General features: G+C 34.8%; 2 long non-coding RNA genes across 3 annotated transcripts; both read right to left on the bottom strand.

Annotated features, from left to right (window-relative positions):
• On the bottom strand, positions 379–3,839 carry LOC110267792. The gene is made up of 3 exons (XR_002355705.1): positions 2,837–3,839; positions 1,184–1,318; positions 379–1,079 (listed from the first exon to the last, which is right to left on the bottom strand). It is a non-coding gene; the product is annotated as an uncharacterized LOC110267792 (long non-coding RNA).
• Positions 3,886–8,245, bottom strand: LOC107624455. Of its 2 annotated transcripts, XR_001616898.2 has the most exons (4): positions 8,048–8,245; positions 7,633–7,929; positions 7,508–7,542; positions 4,031–4,102 (listed from the first exon to the last, which is right to left on the bottom strand). It is a non-coding gene; the product is annotated as an uncharacterized LOC107624455 (long non-coding RNA). The 2 variants fall into 2 exon arrangements; XR_001616899.2 differs by lacking the exon at positions 7,508–7,542 and having other exon boundaries at positions 3,886–4,102; positions 8,048–8,229.

The raw sequence follows: 22,266 nt of genomic DNA, 5'->3' as shown, positions 1-22,266 counted from the left end.
CAATCAAATTTACAGCTTTCTTTTGGTTGTCATATTCTATGTGAAAGGCTATGGCGAAAGGTAATGCAAACTATCATGATTCTCACAAATGCAAAATATATATCATCACTCACATATAAGGACGAGAAATTTTTAATTGAAAACTGGTTTACTATACAATTCTTTTGAAATCAAAACAACATTCAAGTAAAACTATTAAATAAATTTACTGCCAATAAAAATTGCACATTTGCACACTTCTCAAAAGGCATATTTTGGAAAATAACTTTATAAAGATTTTATTGTGGGATCTTACCTGAACAAGAATTTTCAAATTCACTTAAATAACAAATAATGAATTAGGAATACAGAGGATGAACAGTGCCTATTCCCCTTGCTCACAACTGAAGCCTGCTTTCTTATTTATTGACAGTGAATACTGAATACAACTCTACTACATTAGGATGACAGGAAGTATATTTAATTGTGTATAACTAAAAGAAGATGCTAGGAAAAGAATCCAAAATTAATTAAGATAGTTTTTTGCTAGAAGAGATTAAGATTTCAATTATCATAAAGACATGTTCGATCAATTAATTCTCTACGCAAACACATTACAAAATAATAACTAATCAATTATTAAATCTAACAATCCTATAAACAACAAGATTTAACTTCCAATTGATAAAGAAAGACCACTACAAGGGAGGCGGGAATTGGCGGTTGTTTTTTTTTTTTATTAGCGGCGGTTTTAAACCGCCGCAAAATCAAATGCCGGCGATTAACCAGACCGCCATGGATATTGGCGCCGGGATTGGGTTTGGTGGCGGTTTCCAGCAACCGCTGGTATAACCACCGCTAAATCAAAATTTCGCAGCACACCAATAGAAAATCGCCACAGAATGAGCATGTCACGATTTGCTTCATAATTACTGGCGGTTTCCAAACCGTCGCAATTCAGCTCGATATGTCCAACTTCCCGCACGTTTAGCGGCGGTTTTAAACCGCCGCTAAGTGGTCCTATAGGTTCATTCAAGAAAGAAAACACTCGGAATTGAAGGAGTATTAAGTACATCTGCTCTGCTATTCCAATCATGACCCTGAGTGAAGTAAACAACGTAGCTGAATCTTTTTACCATGGGTTAATCCAATAATAATTAACACTAACTAAAAAAGGACAAGAAACTAAGGATTTGAACCTTACCCTCCCAGGCCAGTTGGTCTTTTTACATGACTAGCATTTTGTGAAGTTGGAGAATTGCTTTGGCTTGAGTCTTCCTCTCCTATGAACTTGGATCGTCCCATTGCAGCATACCCAAACTTGACAATGTCATTATATCTGATAGTATTATTAGAAAGTCTAATTTTTAAGACAAACTCAAACATGACTTGAAGCACCAAATTAGTAAATCCAGAGTATAAATTCACCAAAATTCACCACATTGATACCAAAATTCAGTCATAAGACTGCACAAAGATAGAAAACAATGAAAGTGTCAAATAATGACAATCTTACCTTACTTTTGGTTTATGCATATTTTAATCTCCCAAATAAAAAAGAAAGGCAAATTCAACAAACCCTTACCCACTATTCCTGCAATAGGAATATGAGTAAGAACAAGGAAAAAGATGAAAAGGAATTTGATTTATATGCAACAGAAAAAAGCAATATATCACAAATGAATAGCTAATCATCAGGTTCAACAAAAATAAAATAAAACAAAAAAAAAACTAACAAACAAACAACATATAATCCCTTCAAAGAAACTCCAAGTAATCTAACTCCACTACTACCTACCAAATTTAAACACAACCAAATAAGCAAAAGAAAACCAAAATAGAAACATCACACTAAAGCTTTCAAATAGCTGCTATCATTAACAGAAAAAAAAATCATTTCTAACGCTTTGGACTTTTTTACAATTTACTACAAAGATGTTGATAAAACCGCCATACAGGCACATACAAAAACCCGAGGTTAACTTTAACATCAGTTACACTGCAAATACCAATACTAATAACCACAACCATGACTGACATTTTCACTTCCCTTGAGTAGTGCTTGCTGTAAAGGATTCATTCCATCACACAAACCACTGGAGTCATGCTAGTTTTGATCAAATGAGTTATTAAATCAAACACTCCTTAATCCTTGCTTAGAATTTTATATACACTAAGATTACTCTTCCCTATAACATAAATTTTATGTTTATCTCATAAAACTAGAAACATCTAAATTCTTATCACTCATCAGCATGAGGCAACTTCAACTGACCAACTTTTCAATGAATTAAAATAACCAAATTAAGCTAATTAGATATGATTTCTTTTTTGCATGTTGATATAAATACATATATATTCCTATTCCTATATAATTAACACAGAATCTTTATCTCAACAAGAATAGAAAATGTTAAACATAACCAGGTAGAGAAACATGTAATGCCTTTTAATTTCTTTTTTAATAACTAGGTAGAGAAAATGATAGGATTCTTTTGGTCACACAGTGAATCCCAGCATGGAGGCAATAAAGATGGCTCGAACACACCCCCTCATGAACTTGAATCACATTCACTAAGTCAAGGTAGCACCAATCATATCCATCATCTTCTAATAGATTATAAATTAATTCACATAAACAACATTCAAACTTCACTTAGTTAACCACATACACTTCACTAAAATAATAGATCGCAATCAGATTGAAATTAAAAATTAATAATCATAATAATAATACAGAGATTAAAAATTACAACAGGCTAAGTTGTATTATATATTTCAGAAACCACAAAATAAAAAATTGCAAAATAAAGAACAATTTCCAACTAGGAGAGCTTCAATGAAAAAATCCACATACCAAATCAGCAGAAGAGCCTCCTTATAATGCAGCAACGAGAAAGTTTAACTCTGTTGTGGTTCATCAGTGAAGCTTGAAAGATGGCTTTGAATTCTGAAATTGATGAGTTTTAGGTCAATCATCAATGGAGGTTTTGTATTTGTTGTGCGCGAGAAAGAAAAGATCAAAGAGACCAAAGTTAGAGTTGAAGAATGAAACTGCAGACAGAAAAAGAGAGAGAGTAACTAAACGAGTGTGACGAAGCGACGACGAACGTGAGAGCAACGGAGTGAAAACGGCGCGGCGGCACTGGAGAGGGAAGGTTGGTGAAATGGCGAAGGGAAAATGGAGAAGGCGCGAATTGGGGGAAATGGTGAAATGGCGGAGGTAAAATGTAAGTGGTGAATTAGGGGAAACAGGGGACACGAGAAATAAACGCGGGTACCAATCTTTTGTTGATAAAAATCGACGACAACTTGGTCGATTTTAGTTAAAATAAAAATCAACATTCTAACCGTCTATTTTATATAATAAATCTACACCATTCATTAGATTTTAAAGAGGGATCTTCATCGTTTAAGTTTATCGACGACAAAGTGGTCGATATTACAAATATTAAAATAGACGGTCTTTCCATCGATTTTAAAGAAAAAATTTTTCCACCCACATTTCTGTCGATTATGTGACGATAATATTAAATTATTATAAGGCCACTAAAATAATAGACGACCTGGTCGTCGATTTTAATATTTCATTTTTAATTTAAATTTTTTTATTTTATCGACGGCAAACCGTTGAAAAATATCGACAAAAATATGGCCGTCAATTTTTAGCGTCGATAATTACGCTATTTCTTGTAGTGGGGGTATAAGGATTGAGAAGCAGATGAACTTACTAATAGCGGAGTTGGGGTATTTCATAAAAGGAGTTCTACTAATTTTGCAGGTCTTTGAATTTGTGAAAAACCCAAATCCCTAATATAGCATTTTAAAGCAAAATTAATAATAATAACCGGAATGATTAGTAACAGAAGCCTTATTTATTTAATATAATTATTATTAGTTGTGCTTATTGAAAATTATTTTCAATTTAATTCATCAAAAATAAATACTAAAAGTTTATTTAAAATTTATCTTTTAAAAACTAATTTAATAAATACTGGCAATTAATTTTGCCTACATTTGACTCTCGTAGTAAATATTAGCAATTTTTTTAATTGGCGTCTTCTGGATGTGCAGCTCATATCATCATCACGACCACTTCCTTCAACTCTATCAGAAAAGCTTCCTTAAGAAAATGAAAAAGAAAACAAAGGTAAAAGTTAGATTTATAAAATAATTATAACATAAAATATGACTAAATAATCATAATAGATAGATAATAAAATCTTGAACTTGTAGATATATGATTCTAGATATGCTTCTAAGAATATTTGAGCCCGATTTTTCTGTCCATGTCAAAGTTAAATATTTCGTGGTTAGTTTGGATAGTTTAGTCCTCATTTAAGCAAAATTTCTTTGCTTTGATATTTAAAGAATTTAGCAGAAATGTATGATGTATCGTTTCACACATAAGGATATTTATACTATGAACAATGTTATATACATAACTTATCCACATAAGATTCTAAATAATGAGCTCTAGTAGATATATTGCTGCTACAACTTAAATATTAACTTAACACTTTATATGTCATGTGCATGCTGGTTACAAATAGATTCAATCAAAAGAGTTTTGTATGACAAAGTCAATATATCAGCTAGTTGTTCATTGTCATATACAAACCACATGAGTGAATTTCTCTAAATCTTTAGTATTATAATTATTTGAACTATCATCCATAATAAATCATTTTCATGCATACAAGAAAATGACATGGAAAGTGGATTAAACTCATTATTTTACGGTTGTAACTAGGAATAGTAATTAAAAAGTGGTTTCTTAGATCTATATGCCTTTGTAAAGGAATTTCAAACCCAAGCTTTGTTCCCATATTTTCTTTTATGTTGGTACCTCTGCCCCTAAATCCCTATCACAGGTAATTACCATAGATACCCATCTCGATGTATTTTCTAGTTACTACTAATTTCATTGTGGTACAAATAATTGGTTCAACAAGAAAGAACATAAAAAAATACAAGAAAAAAGGCAGGGTAAGAAGAGTAAGGCATAAAAAAATGAACCAAAAATGCTAGCAGATAAAATATTGAGACTAGGTAAAACTCTGATTAAATTGCCTCTAAAAACAACTCTAACTAAATGATATCCATTGAATTGTTGTTAGTCTAACAAACCGAGTAGTAATGGAGCTCTTCTAAACTCAATTTGAAAGACCATTTCCAATTGAATTCATCAAATAGACCTAATTCCAAACATTAATACAAACAGTGTTGATTAGAACCTTCTCTTTTCCAATCCCATGTGAAATCAGTTGCTATGGATTCCTTCAAAAGTATCAATATTTTTTATTAGAAAGAAATATTTGCTTATTTGCTTCTTAAAAGAAATATTTTTTCTTCCAAAATTGAGCATTAGAAAGTAACAAATGGATTGTTGCATTCATAAAATTTCAGACAGTTGCACTGGTTGGAGAAAGTGAAAGTGGAAAGTCAACAGTGATAGCATTGCTACAAAGATTTTATGACCCTGATTCAAGTCACAGTACACTTGATGGAAAGGATATCCAAACACTTCAAGTTAAGTGGCTAAGACAACAGGTGGTTTGGTTAGCTAAGAGACTGTGTTGTTCAACGACACGACCCGAACCAACATCGCACATGAAAAAGGAGGAGATGTAACAGAAGCAAAAATCATAGCTGTAGCAGAACTTGCTAATGCTCACAAGTTCATTAGTAGTTTGCAGCAGGTAATTAAATTTCCAAGTTTCAGTCCTGATTGATACTATTAGCAGATAAGATAACTCAAAATTATATAGGTAGACTTCAAATATAGCATACATGGTTTACATAAAAAGACTCGAGTGGGATCCCACTTCACATCCCAACTGGATTCAATACTCTCAATCACTTCATAGAAATTGAAATTTAAGTTCTCTTGATAAATATTTGCAGTGATAATTACTTTATCGACACTTTCCCTAGGCAAATTATAAGCAAAATAAATACCTCTTTTATTCTCGTATGACAATTCTAATTACTGCATGCAAAACTAAAAAAAAAAGGAAACTTTTTTTCTGAATGTGAACTATATAGTATATACACCAAGTTGAACTGAAAAAAAGAAAAATGTTGAAGGAAACATACAGCAGATTTTCAGGTGAAAACAAAAACTGAAGGTAGAGAGAGAATAAGATCTGATAAAACCGTGTTAGGCACTTAACTGTTACCTTATATGTTACAAGTTAATTCTTCAAATTTTATTGATGATGAAGAGCAGTTTCGGTACTTTATCATTGAAAGAATATGAAGGGTTTCTAACTTAGTCTTCTTCACTTACCCCAAAGGCACTCTGTGCCACACGACCTGTAAAGTTTCCATCTTCTTTTTTCCCCTCTCTTTTTTGATTATTTTTACATTTTGCGGTTTGTTTAAAGGCTCATAAGAGAGTTATCTATATCACCATAGATAGCTTGAATTCATAAATAGTTTGCACAATCCATGACCGTTCATTCCTCTCATAATGATAATGACCGTTTTTTTTCATTTATCTACCAATACTATCAATTTCAATACATAGCAGCCATTAAAATAAAAAAAAGTGGTACCTTCAAATCTGACCAAGTTTCTAATGCGTTTTTCCAACAGTCCTATATGATCTTTAGCAATGAATGGCAAAATGTAAAACACAATAGAAGGTAGATTGAAGCATACTGAAATTTAGTAAATTGAAAATTCTCCATTCTCATTTGGAAGACCTGTCCTTTGTATGCTATATTTAGCATTAGTGAATAGGACTTGATCTGGCACCATGTATTAGTTGGAGTTTTACATTCAAACAAGTGTAACTTCAATAATATGGTTTGAATTTTGATTGTGTAATTTTAAGAATTTGAGTCATAAGAATGAGAAACGTTGACTACTATATGTTAGGGGACCATAATCATATAACTATCTCTAAATGTAGTACCATTCCTTGATGAAATTTTCCTTGGAGCTTTGAGTGCTTAATCATAAGAACTGATATGGATTAAGGAATATTCAATGAATTAATGCATTAACTTGCAACATTGCCCCAGAAAATTGAGGTCTTATGATACATTTTTTCCATGTCTCTTTCAACAACAGTAATTAGCTTTTTGTTGTTGTGTTAGAAACTTGTATTATGATCTTAGAATATTATATATGCTTTTGTATGACACTGAGTTTATTAGTCTGTGATATTTTAATTTTATTGGCAAAAGATCATAATCATTTGAATTTTCTAAAGTCAAGAATGAATATAGGAGTGGCATCATTAACTCAAACTCATTATCAAATACACACATCAACTAACAGGAAGGAACATCATAGAAGCCTGATACTATTAAATTCATAATATAATGTGGCAAAATTAGTTAAAGGTTCATAAGAGAGTTAGCTATATCACTATAGAGAGCTTGAATTCATAAATAGATTGCACAATCCATGACCGATTCATTCCTCTCATAATGATAATGACCAGTTTTTTTCATTTATCTACCAATACTATCAATTTCAATACATAGCATCCATTAACATACAGAAAAAGTGGTACCTTCAAATCCAAAGCTCTAAACAGCAGCAATAAACCTAAATTAATGACAGATATAGATAAATTCTTTTCAAAATTTTGAACCAAGAATGAAAACAAGAAGGAAAGATAAGAGTGGAAGAACGCACCAGTAACAGGGGAAAGGCAGTGATGGCCGAGATTGGCGCACTGTGGAGCAGGGTGTCATGGTTTCAATTGAGGAGATAGGAAACTTCGTTGCTGGTGGGATAAGCTCGGATGGCAGCTGCGCGTCTCGACAACCTGGGGCAGAGGTTGTGGATTTCGCACACCGTGGATGAGGGACTTTGGGTTTCAGGAGTTATGGATGAGAGGCAAAACCTCGACGCTAGATAAAAGAGGATGGATCGGCAGCAGTTGGGCACGGTATTGTAGCGATGGCGGTGTTTCGCGTGCTACCCAGCTCCCTTCGCGGGTAATTTAGCAAAATTGGGGGAAATCGATGATTAAATATGATAATGTAAAATAAGTGTTTGAGATAAAGAAGGGGGGTAAACAGAAATTGAATTAGCATTCGATCCTCACCTGTGGCGTTTCTAGACGCAATCACCGCTGTTATTGCGGTAGATGAAGGGATAACTCTTCCGCATGGTTATTTTGCGGTGCCAAGGTGAAATGCCCCAATTTCTCCACCGCTATGCTCCGTTCCTGGTGTAGTGGACCAATTCTGCATGATGTATCTCTCGGACTCATGTCTCACATAATTAAGATTGCTTCAATGACTTACAACAATTTTTTTCGAAAAAGCAAAAAAAGTAGGGCAGAGGGATAAAATAAAATAAAAACTATGGTGTGAAGATAGCAGAAAAATCTCCAAAATCACAAAAATTTCCACAGAAAAAAGCAATAAAACAAAATAAAGTAAAATAAAATCTGAGTAGTTTGCAGGGGCACAGATGAAGCACAACAACGCAGAGGATCCAAAAAGTGTGGTGTGGTGGCAGTAGAAGGAGTGGTGGCGGTGCCAAGTGCAGACAGCGACATCGACGGTGATAGCTGTAGAGGTTGGACATAGGGCCTTCAAAATAGGCCAAGCCCATCGGACTAGCCCGTTTATCCGTTTAAATGGGCGGGCTTTTGTCTCTAATCTAGGTCCATTTAAATTTCGAGCTAAATGGGCTGAGCTTGATTAACTCGAAAAAAATTGCGGGTTAAACGGGTTAGCCTGTGGGCTAAACGGGGGCCCGCATAAAATTTAGTTTTTCTTTTTTAAAAAAACAAAATTTCAGATTTTGGCCAAGCATCGTTAGAAAAAACCTGACCCGACCCGTACAAAAAAAAAAGATTTAGAAAATAAAAAAATTATTAAGCCAATAAATCATGGACTATAAGCCCAATTAATCAAATACCAATAGTCCAATACTATGCAAGATAAAAAAAATCCAGCCCAAAAGATAACCCAATTCATATACAATATAAGAGTACAAAAATAAAAAAACTCTCTCTAATACTCACTAAAAATTCAAACGTACAAACTACAAAGGAAAAAGAAATAGCCATAACCCATATGTCCATAAGCCCATATGCCCTAAATGCTAAATCTCTAATTCTTCATTTCTTCTACACAGCAAACGTTCAAAGGAAAAAGAGAAAGCACTCTGAAGTAGCATAAATCCCTAATTTTTCTGCACAGCACCACAGCCTCATAAATTTATGCATGTGTCCATCCTTCTTCCAACGACAGTAACTTCTTTGTCAGTGTCATCGATGAGCATCCCACCATTAGAGCCTTGCGAGGCTCTCATCACCATTAGCCCTTTAGTTTTCGTTACTTCATCTATTCTTCAGTCTTCACTCAGATTCTACTCTTCTTCAGTTTTCGTAGCCTTCGCTCATCACACTCATCAATTTTCAGCCAACTATTCTAAGATTAGTTTCTTGTCTTAATAATAAAATATGCATGTTATTTTTTTTCTCTTAAATCTTAGGTTCTCAACATTTAGATGAATAGTATGACACTAACATCAATTATTTATCTATTCTGTTTTGTTCTGGGTTATAGTAAGGATTAATCTGATTTTGTGTTTTTATTTTTTGTTAGTGATTTAATTTGGAGTTACGGATGACTATACAAGAGATATTGTTGATTCAAATGCTGAGGTAGAACAAATTTTCTTGGACTCAGACTCTGATGATGACTTTGATGATCTTGTTGATGACAAAGTCTTATCGGAAGTAACTCAAGCGACACCTCTTGTAAGTATTCCACCTACTGCTATTGATGGGTCAAATTCTAAAAAGATAAAACGGTTAACTACATCTAATGCCTGGGAATACAACGGTGTGGAAAAGAATACAAAGGTGGGGATAGTACTCATGGTACCTCTACATTGAGACGACATATCCCTGTGTGTCGTGAACTCTCCAAGTTTCATGATTTGGGAAAAATGATGCTTGATGAAGCTGGGAGGTTAAGGGCTAGACAAGTTGATCCTATGGTTTTTCGTGAATTAATTGCAATAGCAATCATAGAACATGATTTGCCTTTCTCATTTGTTGAGTATAGAAGAATTAGGGATGTTTTTAAGTACTTGAATCCTGATGCTAAGATGTTTTCTCAAAACACTGCTGTAGCTGATATTTTCAAATTTTATATTGCTGAAAAAGAAAAGTTAAAATGCCAGTTAGGGAAACTTCGAAGTAAGATATGTTTAACTACTGATATTTGGACTTCATGTATAACAGAGAGTTATATGACTTTGACTGCCCATTATGTTGATTCTAGATGGAACTTAAATTTTAAGATACTCTCATTTTCTCACATGCCCCCTCCACATACGGGACATCAATTAGCAAATAAAGTGCTTGAGTTGTTATTTGAATGGGGAATAGAGAAGAAAATATTTTCAATAACCTTAGACATTGCTTCATCTAATGATAGCATACAAACTTTACTCAAGTGAAACCTTCTTTTAAGTGATGGGTTATTGTGTAATGGGAACTTTTTCCATGTGAGGTGTTGTGCTCATATTTTAAACTTGATAGTTCAAGATGGGTTAAAGTTTGCTAGTTCTACTTTTCATAATATCAGAGAGAGTATCAAGTATGTGAGAGCATCAGAGGCACGAGCTATCCAATTTAGAGATGTTCTTAAGTCACTTGAAATTTCTGACATTATAGTGAACTTAGATGTGCCTACTAGATGGAATTCTACTTTCTTGATGTTGGAGAGTGCTTTGAGATGTGAGCATAATTTTGTTAGACTCTCTTTGAAGGATAACAATTTCAAAGATTGTCCGTCGAAAGAAGAGTGGAAAAGAGGAAGAGAAATCTGTAAATTTTTGAATCCATTTTATAAAATTACTACCTTGATGTCTGGTCAATCTTATCCTACTTCAAATTTATATTTTATGCAAATTTGGAGGATTGAGTGTTTGCTGAAAGAATACTCATTAGTGAGGATGAGGTCATAAGAAAAATGGTGCAACCAATAAAAGCCAAATTTGATGAGTATTGGAGCGATTATTCCATAATTCTCTCTCTAGGAGCTATTCTCGATCCATGAATGAAATTTCATGTTTTGGAATATTGTTTGAATAAAGTGAATCCATGTACTGCTAATGAGAAATTGACCACCATCAAGAAAAAGCCGTATTTGTTGTTTGAAGCATATTCAGAAATTTTGTCACATAATGCCTCTTCTAATGATTCTGGTGGTCAAATAAGAATTCCAACTTCTAGAGAAGATGATTCACTTTCATTTGATGTGCCTGATGTAAGTTTTATTTCTGTTGTGCATTATGTTAATATAATTTTCTTTTATATGTTTCTGTCAATATGTTACTTTCTTAATTGTTTTATTATTTTTTTTAATATTGTAGGAGTTGAGAAATATAAATTTTCAAACTAATACTTCACAAAGAAAGTCTTCTTTAGATATCTATTTGGAAGAGTCAACTCTTGATATGAACTCTAAAATAGATGTCTTATAATATTGAGGTCTCAAGCCCATCGCTTTTCTGATTTAGCTTCCATGGCTTGTGATGTGCTTAGTATTCCAATAACTACGGTAGTTTCAGAATCGGCCTTTTCCATTGGTGCACATGTCCTAAATAAGTATAGAAAATCTATTTTGGATAAGAATGTGCAAGCTCTTATTTGTGCTTGTAATTGGATACATGGATTTGAAGATGATGGTAATTCACTTTTTAAATTTATTTTGTTAACTTCTATTGGCAATAAATAATGAATGACTTGCATATTATATTTATTTAGTTTTCTACTAACTAACTTTAAATTGTAGATGCTGAATTTGAGTGTCAAAATGAAAGTGACAAAAAACATTATAAAGATAAAGTGGATTCAATTAATATGATGCCTGATATTTTATTAGTATTGTCTAATTGTTTCAAACCATGCATTTTTAATTCAATTCTATTGAAATCCTTTTTCTGCCACTAAGTCACTAACTTTTATTTGATAATTTATTTTTCTTTCTATTGCAAGTGTTGACTAATTTGGTGGATTGGATAAAAGATTTTGGGGATTACATTGCTTGCTGCTTTTATAAAATATTTGCATGCCATGTAATCTGTTAAATACTTTCTTTTCACTTTTGTGTGGCTTTTTGGTAGAATTATGATGTTGCTATGTTGGTTTATAATACTCTGTTAACTATATGAGGGGAATTACAAATATCCCTTTAATTAGAAATATTAAAATTAGAAATATGGAATCACTAATTGAGGTAAAAGAACATATTTAGAGCATAATAGTTGCTCAAATCAAATATATTTAGTTGTTTACTAGAACTTTAATTTTATGTGTGCCAAACAAGATTTTTTTGTTCAAATATATACACCAGTTTTTCTCCTCAAAATTGGACTTTTTTAGTTTTTTTTTCAAAAACATTTCAAAAAAAAATTCCAACAAATAAATGGGCCAGCCCATTTAACCCGTTGGGCTGGCCATAAACAGTCCGGGCTATAAAATTTAGGCCCGCGAACAAAGTGGACTTAAATGGGCTAGCCCGTATAACCCGTGGGCTAATCGGTCTGGGTTTAAATGGGCTGGGCTGGCCCATTTGACAGCCCTAGTTGGACGAGAACATGAATATTAGTGGAAAAACATAGCAGTGACATATCTCTCATATCTGAAATTATGATTAAAAGAAAAGGGAAAAAGTGTTAAAAGCAAAACCAAAGAGGCAAAATATTAATTATTAATTTTTTCAAAAATAAAAAAATGGGGTTCAATTTGTAAATATTTTTAGGTGGGTTAACGGTACTCCCACACAAAAATGAGATTAAGAAATCCATGGCTAATAAAAAATATAAAAATAACCGATAAATGTGGAAAAATTTATATTTTTTCCTACATCACTCATCTAGTTTATGGTAAAAAAGAATATATAAACATATATCTCATCTATAATGTGTATTTTGTTTACAAATAAAATAATATACGTTATTTATCTCGTTTATGTTATCAATAAGATAAGTGTTAGCGGTGGCAAAACGGGTCGAACCGGCCGGGCCAAACCGCCAAAAAAGACGGGTAGAGACGAGATTTTGAATCCGCCAGATTTTAAAAGTCTGTCAAAACTGCACCGCTAAAACCGTGGGCCAAGGCAGGGCGGACTGGCCCCGGGGGCTCCCATCCTTTTTTTAAAGGATATTTCAGTAGATTTACATGTGGAATAAATTGACAATTAGGGTTTTCTTTCCACAAACAACTCACATCACACATGCCACAGCCACCTAAGTCCTGACCTTTCGTCCTTTCGTTGACCTAGTGACCCTGACTTCGTAAGCTTCAGCAGCTCAGCTCCCACCTCACTCTTCGGTCTTCGTTGTTTCAGTGCTCCCTGCATTGGTGGCCTTGCCTCAGTCTCGCGGTCCTCACTCCTCAGTGTTCCCTGAGATCCCTGCGGTTGCAGCCTTGCCTCAGTCTTGCGATTCTCAGTCTCGTGGGGTCATAAATTGCGGTTCGTAGCAGCTGGGCGGTGCGCTCCAGTTCTTCTTCTCTGTGAGCTGCCCTTCATCATCGCCTCTGCTCTGCCTTTTGCTCTTCTCTCCTTCTCTGTCTCTCGGCGGTTCTGTGACCCTCGAACTCCTGGCGACGCTTCTCTCTCCTCTTCTGCCTCTCGACGGATTTGTGATTTAATAAGTGATTTACAGCTCTGCCTCATCAATAACTGAATATGTATGTGATAAATAGTCAAATACCAATCTTTAATTTGAGATTAAAATATTAATCAAGCTTATGAATATTAGAACAGAAAAGATATTGTTGTAATACTTGATATTATAATGCTTGTTTGTTTTTCTTCCCAAATCTTTCATAAAGATGCTTGTTTGTTTTCTTTCCAAATCTTTCATATCCAATTGTTCTATAATAGATTAAAATGAAGATATTTATTTTCTTCTATTTTTTTAAATAAGGAACTGTGTTTACTTATATTTATCTTTGATTACTAAACTTTTTTATATGAAAGTATATAACAGTAGATGAAAAGAAAAAAAAATAAATGTAGGTTACGTTTTTTTCTGGTGACTGTAAGTGATGACGTAGTTAGTACTAGTTGATTATGTTTGATTATCGTTTGAATATTTTCTGACTGATTTAGATATTGTTATGTATTTATATTATTTAGCTTGAGTTGTTAATTCTGCAATGGATAATTCTGTCTCTATGAAAGTTGATGGTGAAAATGTAACACAAAATTCTGAAAATGAAGAAAGATCTGAAATTGCAGAAGATATTAAAAAGAAAAAGATAAAGGCAACAACATCTGATGTGTGGAAATATTTCACAAAGCTTGGACCTAGTGATGACGGTATAGATCGTGCTCAATGTGATGGATGCAAACAGAAGTTTAAGGCTGGTGGCACTACAAGACGAACGCAAGATAGCAGCGGTTTAATTGCCAATTTGCAGCGATTTAAAACTGCCGCCAAACATGATGCTAGCGAAACAACAAACGTGGCGCATAAGGGCGCGGGGATGACATTCTGCGGTAGTTTCCAGCAACTGCCGCAAATAAGTTATTTTGCGTCGGATAGTTTAGCGGCAGTTAAAAACCGCCGCTATATCACCAAGAGACATTTAAGATTTAACCATCTTATTTGTGACGTTCTTAAACCGCCGCGATTTGCTCCCTATGTTTTATATGGTTTTTATTTGTGACAGTTTTAAACCGCCGCTAATTGTATCGCACAATTTTTTTTAAATCTAATATTTTAGTTTGATTTATTTTATTAACCTGGGGAAATTATTTTATGGAGTATTTTTTTATTTTAAAAATCTTATCGTTCTTCTCTAAAATTCTATATTGCAGGCAAAAAACTCATGAATATTTAACTGTGAAATAAACTAACATATTTATTTTAATATCAATAAAGTATTTCAATAGTCACCAAAAAAGTAAAGTATTTTGCTAATAATTAATGCTGCATAGTTAACATAAACAAAACATATACTGAAAAATAAAATATCACATATATCCTAATTTCTATTTTTCGCCATGTCTATCCAAAGAATTCATCCGTGCAGCAATGTTTGGTGGCAGCTCCCCACCTTGCTGTTGGATCAGTTAACTCAGCACACTCTCTATTGCCTACCTCTTCATTTTCTCTGCTACTACTTCATCCTCCATTGCCTTTCTTTTCAATTTTTCAACCGTCATCTCTGCCTGTAGTTCAAACAGCATCCTTTGGGCCTTCTCTATTTGAGCCCTATCCACCGACGGCTGCGAACTCGGACGAAAGAGTTAACTTGGTGTCCGCTCGAAACCTATGCCACACACTCTACCCGAGTGCTCTTTACCGAGAACTTGGGCAAGGGAATCATTTTCAGATAATATTCCCGTAGTTTTATCCAGCTGCTCAATCTCAGAATTTTTTTCATGCAGACGTAAATAAGCATACACAATCACACTAGGAATATAGCATACTCAAGACATTTTAATAATTAAACCCAGCATGTTACAACATAAATGATTTAGTGTACTTACACCAATCCTTTGAGCTTCTTCGTGTATATAGGTGCCATCACGTCGTTTGTGCTTTAGAATCCATACTTCTCCCCTACCAACTCTCCTCTCTTGTTTTTGTGACTATGACAATACACTTTATACCATAAGTTTCACATCTTTAATTTTCTCCAATAATATTTTCTTGTTTTACTCTATAAATAAATCTGAACTACATACAAACTAATTTATTTTACCTCAATCATTTAAGTATCTAATGATTGCACTATATATTTTTTTCAAGGATTGAGTAATTGATTAAACTTAAATAGTAAAATTATTTTAATAGCTACAACATTACTTTTTTGGAAATCAGCATCATTTGTCAATTCCTTATAACTCAAAACTCAAGAATGATTTGCTTAAAAAAAGAGAATTATTCGAGATAATGATAGGCACCTATACTTGAATTCAAATCTATATTACCTCTTCTTCTCTTGCCCTAGCCAAGCTTTTAGAACCACCAGTGTGGTTCTAAAGTTGCTTCTTTCGATTCAGCGCGTTTTGCCTCATAAAAGATTGGTATTGGCAAATAATTAATATCATCCCACAGTGTAAAACAAGTTACTAAAAATAATTCAAGAAAAGATGCAACAGTTGACTAAGAACATTTAACACCAATGGTAAAATAAGAAATTTAGAAAAGAAGAAAAATATGCATAAAATTAAAAAGTAATGAATGAAATATGCAAATAAGTTAAAATAAAATAAAATGAAAGATAATAAGAATGAGAAGGGAAAGAAGGGAAGAAGAAGTAAGTAAGAGAGGAGGGGGGGGGGAAATTAGAATTGGAGAAGAAAAGATAAGATAATTGGCGCTGATCTGGATAAGTTGTGCGGTGCAGGCGACGCGGACGCGTGGGTGACGCGTTCGCGCGACTTGCGCTTTAAGTTAATCGACGCGGTCGCGTCGGTCACGCGGTCGCGTGACACGTTTTATGCTACTGGCGCGAGGGCAGCCTCGCGCTCGCACAACTCTCTGTTCAAAATCTTATTTTGCCAAATTTTGGTGACGCGGTCGCGTGGGTGACGCGATCGCGTGAATGGCCTTATTTCCAATATGACGCGGACACATGGTGCACGCGTTTGCGTGGGAGGGCTTGGGCTTCTAGCACGAGTCCAGCCCAATTCCAGCTCAACTTTCGGCCATACACCCTTTTTACGTCGATTTACAGGGCCACGCGGTCGCGTGGGTGACGCGGACGCGTGGGGAAGCTATTTTTCAAACGACGCGGTCGTGTGGGTCAAATTATGCTAAAAGCGCACCTCCAGCCACGCTCTCGCATGATTCTCTGTTCAATTCTTTTCTTCCCAACGCACTAGTGACGCGGACGCATCAGCGACGCTGCCGCGTCGCGTGCATGTTTTTTTTATGCAGTATGCAGAATGCAAAATGCCATGGATGTTATGAGTAATTCTAGGTTCAATGAAATAAAATAAAATAAACTTAAAAACAAATAAAATGAAATAAAATTAAAATTGAAAAAGGAACGATCATACCATGGTGAGTTGTCTCCCACCTAGCACTTTTAGTTAAAGTCCTTAAGTTGGACATTTGATGAGCTTCCTGTTATGGTGGCTTGTGCTTGAACTCATCCAGGAATCTCCACCAATGTTTGTACTTCCAGTAACCTCCGGGATCCCAAACTTTGCTTTTACACCCGTCTTTGTGTTGATCATCATGATTCCATCCGGGTAGCAAGCAATCTGAATTCCCACTAAAGCGGCAACTTCCTAGACCCATTCAGTTGGGCTTTACACCAACCTTTGCGTTTAAACTTAAAGCTTCCAACCATAATGAACTTTGCAGGACAATTCTTACCACTGACCATCTTCCTCTTACTCTTAATGTCACAAAGAGCTCTAAGTTGACCATCCATCTCCAGTAGCCTATATTCAAGTGGAATTAGAAAGCTAAGGGGTATGAATTTTACCCACTTGAATGTTGTGAAGGATGATGACAACTTAGGGGGAGGGGTCTCCAATAACTCTGGCAAGGTGATTCCAAGCTCCACTCCCTTGTGCTCTTTGACAATTTCCACCTCTTTGCAAGTTTCTTCAATATCAACCTCTTCCTCTTGGTAGCTTTCTTCCAATTCAATCTCTTCTTCATTGCTCACCAAGGGCATGGGGGGTTGTGCTTCTTTTTCTTGAATCTCCATCTCTTGATCGACCTCTTCTAAGTCCTTAACCATGATATGCCTTGGAGGTTGTACACCCTCCTCAACATCAAATGCAACCGTCTTGGAAGGAGGCTCTAGGATTGAACTTTCCAATGAAGGTACAGCATCTCTTAAGTCTGCAACCACTTCTTTCTTTTTAATAATTGTTGCTTTGTCCAGTTGTTTAAGTATGAAATCGTACTCATCCTCGATGATTTTCTTTCCATGACAACTCCTTTTAACTACTCTTTCATCTTCAAGGGTCTCTCCTACCTTTACTCGTAGGGCCTCCTCTAGCTCTTTATGAAGTATGGATTCGCGAAGATGATTCCTTCTTTCCTGTTCCATATCAATAGCATAATTGGGATCATCTTGCTCTTGGATTGATGGATGTGGGTGCTCTTCCATGGAGGGTGGTGATGGGATGAAAAGATCATTATGTGGTTGAAAAGGAAGTGCACTAGAGCTTGAGGGTTGAATATTGGAGGTAGAGGGTTAGTTCATGCAGGATATAAGATTTTGGAGTGTAGAGGTGAGACCAATGATGTTAGAGATGAGTGTATTGTTATCCAATGGAGGTTGGGGGTGAGAACTCATGATAGCAAATAAAAATTTAAAAACGAAAATAAAAACAAATTGAAATTAAAAGGTTATTGAAATTTAAATTTGAAAATTAAATTTTGAAATCTGAAATTTGAAATTTTGAATTTTAAATTTTTGAAATTTGAATTTTGAAATTTGAGATTTGAAATTTGAAAAATTTTTAAAATTGAATTTTGAAATTTTTTTTAAATTTGAATTTTGAAATTTGATTTTTAAATTTTGAACTTTTGAATTTAATAAAGAAAGAGAAAAACAATAAAATGACAACAAACTTAAAATTTTTTAGATTAAAACGAAGAAAACAACTAAGAACAACTTGAAGGTCAAGATGAACACGAAGAACAACTTGAAGATCAAGATGAACACCAAGAAAATTTTTTTTTAAAAAATTTTTTTAATAACTAAATAAAAAAATCAATAACCTCTTAATTTATGAAAAAGAAAAAATAAAAAACAAAAATAAAAATAAATAAACAAGCAAAATAAAATATTTACAATAACCAATAATAAGGCACACGTTTGCAATTCCCCGGCAACGACACCATTTTTGACGTTAGGATTTTTGCTAGTAAAGAATTTTATAAAAACAGTCGCGTTGTAGGTATAGTCTCTAAACCAACAGAAATCCCTTCGTACAAACGTTTTGGTTGTCACAAGTAACAAACCCCTAAATAAATTGATAACCGAAGTATTCAAACCTCGGGTCGTCTTCTCAAGGAACTGTAGGGAAGTATGTTCTTATTATTGGTTATGGAGATTGTAAATTGGGGTTTTGAGAATGAAGAGCGAATGGTTTAATTAGCAATTAAAGTAAATGAAGAACAAGTAATTTAAATGGCAAGTAAAATAAATAGATGACTGTAAATAAACTTTTGGCAAGGTATGAGAAATTGGAGGTCCTATCCTAGTTATCCTTATCAATGATGCCACTCAATTGAGCACAAGATAAACCATAAAATAGTGGTTTATCACTATCCCATCAAGGACTCGCAAGAACCCATGTAGAATAGGGATGATGGTCAAGTTACACTCCCAATTCATTAGGATGAAGAACGAAGATACATGTTAGAATGGAATTAATCATAGATTGAAATTGAACAATGATATTATTAATCCATAAGAATCAGCAGAGCTCCTAACCTTAACCTAGAAGGTTAGTGACTCATAGCTTACAGAAAGTAGTAATGTATTCGAAAATATGGCATAAGGTCCTGAACAAGGGTGATCTTTGTTCTATATATACTAATCTAATAACTAAGAAGTACACGAATATGATAGAATAGACTAGAGGTGCAAAATCCATCCTTGGGCCCACTTTGGTTAAGTGTTTGGGCTGAGCTTGGTGTCCACTTGGAGGAATGGGAGGTGAACCACGTTGCCTTGTGCTTGTGTTGGATGTTGAACGACCACTAGGTGGTGGTTGGCGTTCAACGCCAGCTTTGGGGCTCCATTGTGGCGTTGAACGCCAGCTAGGGGATAGCTCCTTGGCGTTCAATGCCCAAAATGGGCAGGCTCCTTCATAGAAAAGTATAGACCATTATATATTTCTGGAAAGCTCTAGAAGTTAGCATTCCAACGCCATTAAGAATGCATCATTTGAACCTCTATAGCTCCAGAAATGCTTGTTTGAATGAACGGAGGTCAGATCTTGACAGCTTTGGCTACGCTTTCCTTGCCTCTGAATCAGACTTTGCCAAACTCTTCACTTTCAACCAGAAAATACCTGAAATCATCATAAAACACACAAACTCAAAGTAGAATCCAAAAATGTGAATTTTGCACTAAAACCTATGAAAATATAATAAAACTTAAAACAGAACATAACAAAAACTGTATGAAATGATGCCAAAAAGCGTATAAAATATCCGCTCATCAGAATACCAAACTTAAACTGTTGCTTGTCCCCAAGCAACCAAAAACAAAGAAGGATTAAAAAGAAGAGAAGGATACAATAAATATCAGAGTTTTCAATGAAGCTCAGTTTTCAATTAGATGAGTAGGACTAGTGGCTATTCACTTCTGAATAGTTTTGGCATTTCACTTTCCTTTGAAGCTTAGAATAATTGGCATCTTTAGGAACTCAGAATCCAGATGATATTATTAACTCTCCTAGTTTAGTTCTTTTTTATTCTGAAACACAACTTCTTTTGAGTCTTGGCCGTGACCCTAAGCGCTTTGTTTTCCAGTATTATCACCGGATACATAAACGCCACAAACACTTAACTGGGTAAACCCTTTAGGATTGTGATTCAGCTTTGCTAGAATCCTCAGCCAGTGGTGTCCAGAGTTCTTAAGCACACTCTTTTTTTTTGGATCACGACTTTAACTGCTCAATCTCAAGCTTTTCACTTGACACCTTCACACCACAAGCATTTAGTTAGGGGATGAGCTCATTTGAACTGTTAGGCCAAGATTTTGTTTCTTTTAGGCCCTTCTAACCATTGACGCTTAAAGCCTTGGATCCTTGTTCTTGCCTTTTGGTTTAAAGAGATATTGACTTTTTCTTTTTCTTTTGCTTCTCTCTTTTTTTTTTGCCATTTTCTTTCTCTTTTTCTTTCTTTTTGCTGCTTTTTCTTGCTTCAAGAATCAATTTTTGGATTTTTCAGATTACCAATAATACTTCTCCTTTTTCATCATTCTTTCAAGAGTCAACATTCTTAACTCCAACATCGAACATGCACTGTTCATTCATGCATTCAGAAAATAAAAACAATGCCACCACATCAAATAATTGAACTATTCTTATTATATAACTCGAAATTTATGCATCCTTACTACTTAAAAAAATTGAAATTTTGTTCAAGTTCAATGAGATGGTAAGAGGAATATTTTATACCTGATTGGTGAAAATAGAAACTTAAATCCTAATAATGCTTATGCGATTCTTAAATTGAAAGACAGAAATTTAAATGAAAACTTAAATGCTACTAGTGATCATATAAATCTAAACATAGGAAACAACAATTAAAATAGGCACAAAATTAGGGTGGTGGAACTCAACCACCTTAATCATGGTTGGCGTTAGGCTCTTCAGGGGATAACTTCTGACGCTTCAGCTCTTCTAGTTCACACCCCTGCTTCTCATGTTCCTTGACTAGTTTGCAAAGTATGTTTGTCTGGTCTTTTTGCTCCTCTCTTAATTGATCCAAGGTGGTTTGTAACTGTGCAATAGATGCTTCCAGCTGGGTCCAATATTCAATTGGAGGGATCTCTTGTGTTTGAAGAGGCTCAGGTGTCTTCCTTCTGGGATGATCATCTGGTAGTCTGGAGCTTTCCATCACTTGCTTAGTGATTGGGCCATCTGCTGGGATACATGAGTCTCTGTTAATCAAGACTCTAGCCTCTTTGCACAAGCGAAAGATAAGGTTTGGATAGGCCAATTTGGCTTGAGTTGACATCCTGTTTGCAACCCTGTACATCTCAATGGGATTAATTGGGGGACTTCCACCTCATTTTCCATCATGATGCAGTGAATCATCACAGCCCTTCTGATGGTGACTTTAGAGCAGTTGCTGGTAGGAAGTATGGAACACCCAATGAAATTCAGCCAACCCCTAGCAACTGGTTTGAGATCTATTCTTCTCAGTTGGTTTGGTTTATCTTTTGTGTTATTGATCCGCTGAGTTCCAGGTAGACATATGTCGTCTAGAATCTGATCTAGCTTTGGATTAGCTACCACCTTCCTATTAAAGGATTCTGGATCATCCCTTTGTGGAGGTAATTTGAAGATCTCTCTCACCTTGTCAAGATGAAAATAGAGAGTCTTTCCCCGAACTATGGTGCAAAAAGTATGGAACCATTTTTCATCTTTCTTTTGCTTATCTGTCATCCATAGATTTGCATAGAATTCATGGACCATTGTTATTCCAACATTGGTCACAGGGTCGGCTAAGGTCTCCCAGCCCCTCTTTCGAATTTGCTCTTGGATCTCCGTGTACTCATCTTCTTTTAATTCAAATCTGGCCTCCAGGATCACTGTCCTCCTGCACATTATTTTGTAATAATGT

This window comes from Arachis ipaensis, chromosome B10 (genome assembly GCF_000816755.2).
Source record: "Arachis ipaensis cultivar K30076 chromosome B10, Araip1.1, whole genome shotgun sequence".
Lineage (NCBI taxonomy): Eukaryota > Viridiplantae > Streptophyta > Magnoliopsida > Fabales > Fabaceae > Arachis > Arachis ipaensis.
The sequence above is the reverse complement of the archived record's forward strand: the minus strand, read 5'-3'. Positions and strand labels throughout refer to the sequence as shown.